This window comes from Lampris incognitus, chromosome 12, assembly GCF_029633865.1.
Source record: "Lampris incognitus isolate fLamInc1 chromosome 12, fLamInc1.hap2, whole genome shotgun sequence".
Lineage (NCBI taxonomy): Eukaryota > Metazoa > Chordata > Actinopteri > Lampriformes > Lampridae > Lampris > Lampris incognitus.
This window is the reverse complement of record NC_079222.1, coordinates 10,297,412-10,302,215: the sequence shown is the minus strand read 5'-3', so window position 1 is coordinate 10,302,215 and position 4,804 is coordinate 10,297,412.

The following is a 4,804-nucleotide window of genomic DNA, read 5'->3' as shown; positions in this document are numbered from 1 at the left end:
ATAGTAGTAGGTTGAAAATTGAGGGGAGGGGGGTCTTCTTCTTTCTCTACTCCTGGAAATAACAGCGTCTCTCTCTCTCTCTCCCTCTCTGATTCCCATAAAAAAGGAGAAGAAGAAGGAGAAGGGGGCAGTTCTTCAGTGAGTGTAATGCCCGGTGTGTGTTGCGTTAACCCATGGCGAACCTCTCCAGTGACACCCCCCCCCCCCTCGCCTCACCTGCAACTGGAGCCTGACATGCATCCCACTTCAGATGGTGCAGCCTGACATGCATCCCACTTCAGATGGTGCAGCCTGACATGCATCCCACTTCAGATGGTGCAGCCTGACATGCATCCCACTTCAGATGGTGCAGCCTGACATGCATCCCACTTCAGATGGTGCAGCCTGACATGCATCCCACTTCAGATGGTGCAGCCTGACATGCATCCCACTTCAGATGGTGCAGCCTGACATGCATCCCACTTCGGATGGTGCAGCCTGACATGAATCCCACTTCGGATGGTGCAGCCTGACATGCATCCCACTTCAGATGGTGCAGCCATGCCCCGTTCTGCACACTCCACTGATAAAATGGTAAATGGTGGACAGATCCCTTTCCTGGAGCATTGTTTTTATCATGTTTCGCGCTCTCTCTCTCGTTTGCAGAGGAGAACAGCTCTCCAAGGCAACAAGTGCCATGGAGGAAAAAATGTTATTATGGACCAGGCTGCAGAGAGCAGCACCTAATCCTCATTGGACGGTTAGGGTGGAGCCACAATCTGCGCAATATTCTCTCTGAGGTCGATTAGGGCCAGACCCCCTCATGTAATGAAACGTAGGCTGTCAGTTAGCTGGCGGAGCAGCAGATAATACGTCGGGCCCGGGTTGTTGTTTTTCTTCCACCCTCCTGGCGTTAGTATTGTCCACATCCAACATTTGCATGTGAATGGTGCATCTGAGACCCTGACTTGCAGACATGCGTCCTAATTTGACTGCCTGAGTAAGGGCATGGGAATATTTTGAAGAGAGGCGCACCTGATGTTTGTGCCATAGGGGGCAACCCATTAACATGCACTCACCCCGTCTTACATATAAGTTTAAAAATTAATGGCGAGTACCAGTGATTAAGCTGAATTAGCTTAATCACTTAAGGTACACAGCCCTTTTCAGTTGTACTGGTTCCTCTGTGATCCTTTTCATGTCCTGGCATTAGTTGCAGGCGATATTTCAAATATCAGGTACCGTCTCAAAAGCGGAACTTTGTCTTCTTTTTTTGCCCCCCCCCCTTTTCTCCCCAATTGTATCAGGCCAATTACCCCATTCTCCCGAGCCGTCCCAGCCGCTGCTCCACCCCTTCTGCCGATCCGGGGAGGGCTGCAGACTACCACATGCCTCCTCCGATACATGTGGAGTCGCCAGCCACTTCTTTTCCCCTGACAGTGAGGAGTTTCACCAGGGGGACGTAGCGCTTGGGAGGATCACGCTATTCCCCCCAGTTCTCCCTCCCCCTCGAACAGGCGCCCCGGCCGACCAGAGGAGGTGCAGCGACAAGGACACATACCCACATCCGGCTTCCCACCCGCAGACACGGCCACTTGTGTGTCTGTAGGGACGCCCGACCAAGCTGGAGGCAACACGGGGATTCGAACCGGTGATCCCTGTGTTGGTAGGCAACGGAATAGACGCTACCCGGACACCCATCATTTTTCTTTTTCTTTTACAAAATAGATTTTCATGGCTCTTCATTCACAGTATTGCGTAGTATGTGTCTGTATCATGTTATTGAAATGTTTAAAAAGCAGCCACAGCCTTTTGTAATCAGACTCCCACAAATCTCTGATAACAGATGCACGATGCTGATCACAGAGCAGCAAATCTGGCGTTTCTGTTGGTCAGTATTTAAGTATTACAGATGCCAGTGATCTTCTTTTATGTTGCTTTGCAAAAACTGGAATGACAAAATGCATTGTGGGATCACAGCCAGTTGAATCACTTCATCTGGATACAACGTTTATTGACAGAAACGTTTCTAAGTTTTAGTTAATGGAGTTATGTCCAATGTCCTGGTCTCAAATAGGGGCTCACCGCAGGGGTGCGTCCTTTCCCCCCTGCTTTTTATGTTGTATACAGACAGCTGCGGGTCTTCTAAAGAGGGTAGCTACCTGGTGAACTTCTCTGACGATACCGCACTTCTGTCTCTTCTCCAGGGCTCGGAGTCACATCACGGTTGTGCCCTACCTGCCTTTGTTGGTTGGCGGGATGATAACGTCCTTGACCTTAATGTGTCAAAAACTAAGGAACTTATCATTGATCTTAGGAAGGACAGTGATAAACCCAAAGCTAGCACGATACATGGCGAGGATGTTCTACCGGTTGACACTTATAAGTACTTGGGAACCGTGTTCGACTCCCAACTCAAGTTCGATGTGAACACAGATTTAATTGTCAAGCGTGGACAACAAAGAATTCTCGTCCTGCGGAAGCTTCACCCCTTTGATGTCTGTAAAACCATCTTATGTATTTTGTAAAGATTTATTTACTGACAACGCACGGAACAAATACAGTCATTTTTGTTTTTAGCACAAAATCTTATGTATTTTTTACCAGTGATTTATTGAAAGTCTTTTAACTTTTTCCTTTATTTGTTGTCTGTGAATGTTCTCATTCATCCAGGCCATGGTTATCCAAAGGAGTTGAATCAAGTGCAACTGGACCTTTATTTGTTGGTTTAAAGGACAGGAACAGATTAAACAGTATAGTCGAGATCTGCGCCAAAATAATCCGAGTCCAGCAGAGAGACTCGTGCTCCCTGCGGGAGAAACGTGTGGCCCAGAAAGCAAAAGGAATTATTAGCCAATCTGACCATGTCCTGTCCAGTGAATTCACTGTAATGCCCTCCCTCAGGCCGGCGCTATACAGCGCCCCCTAGGAAAACGAATCGCTATCCTTCATTCCTTCTGCTATCAGGCTGTTAAATGCCGAGAGTAGTCTATTGTTTTAAACCACAATAGTTGGTTTATACTTAATTTATGCTTTATTTATTCATTTATTCTATTGTTTTAACTTATGTGAATTTTTATCCTTCGCCTGGTCCTCGTTTGAGTCTGCATGCAAGGCCACACGAGGGGTGACAGTGTGCATCTCTTGCCCATGTACTGATCTGTCTATTGTCTCTGAGATACTGGTGATCGCCACTTGTCTGTGAGCTTGTGTGTGGTCTGGGTAGATTGTGGAACTGAATTGCCCTTCTGGGATAAATAAAGTGGTCTGAATCTGAATCTGAATCTAAGTGATGAAAGGTTTGTTAGTAAACGTTGTATCCAGATGAACCGATTCAATGCTCTGTGATCTTCTTGAGCATGCATCAAGACACGCTGTGGGATCCTTCTCGTTTCGTCAGTGTGGGCACAGGCTTAACAAGTAAAGCAGCAAAAACACCAACTGGTTATTTACACGGTTTCAATTGCTAAATGTTTATTTATTTACAGTTTAAACAGTGCCAAATTTTTCAACATGCATTATTACATGTGCCTTTACAGCCAAAACCTGATGGATGCTGAATGGGTCGACAACATGACAACAACACAGCTGGTCAGATATACCACAGAATGTGTCCAGCAGGTTAAAATGCTTAACTCTACTCATATGTTGAACGAGCAGCTCTTTTTGAATGACAATTACTCCAGCTTTTGGTCCAAAAACATGACAACAATTCAACCATTTGAGTAACAAAACAGCAACTCAGGGTATTGCGTCAAAACCTAAAATGCGGCGAATTTTCCCAAGTAAATAACTGAAGGCATGTAAAGACTGATAAGAAATTTAAGTTGAAAAGAAAGGAAAATATTGGGCTGCGTTGAATTATTACTCACACGCTAACAATGTGTTGACTCATCTATGACAAAGCAGCTCCACACGTCTTGTAAAAGAAGTCTTTTGGAAAACGACTCCCATCAGATGAATAACACTCTTCACAAACCCAAGAAACAATGAACAAGAAAATATCAGTAAAATGACAAAATCACTGCAATGCCCCCCTTTGGCAGAGAATTCTTAAAAACAAACAAACAAACAAAAAACCAGTGACTATAACACCCCACAAGAAAGTATCAGGGCTTTAGTTTAATTCAAGAAAAGCAACAACCCTCTGGGTAACATCTGACGCAAATTGGCCGGACACTGTGGGCAAGAATAAGTCGATTTCCTCTTGGATCCCCATAGAGGTGCCTTTCTTTTCTTTGTCTCTTTACCAGCCTTTGGGTAAGTATTCCCCAATGCCTTTGCAGAGCTGCCACTCCACGGTGCACTGGTAGTTAAGCAGCAGAATCAGCATCATGACTGCCAGGGCCAAAATGACGACAGCCAGCACAAGAAGACACTGGCGAGAGCCAGCGGGGGGCCCTATGTCCCCATCGCCAGCGTGACAGCCAAATTCATCTCCATCCAAGTGTGTTGTGTCGCAGCCCCGCCAAATCCGTCTTTTAATCCATGAGACCAGGGAGTGAGATACGGTGGAGCCACTCAGACATGCAACGCCAATCCTGAGCTTTGTCTCCTTCATCCTGAGTTGGCAGAGCACGGGAATCTCCCCTCTTCTACAGACCTGATGGGGAGATATGAGACAGTTTGATCAGAGAATTAACTGAATTTAAAGAGAGGGCAAGGTAGAGAGGAATTTTCCTTACAACCATTCTGCATGAGCTGTTATGACACTACAACGTGTAAATATTTCCATCATGGCTGTCTTAACATGCAAGTAACATTCAAAGTAAAACAAAATTCCTTGAGTAAGGGTTTGGTCTTTATGTCCTTGGGTTTAGCATTG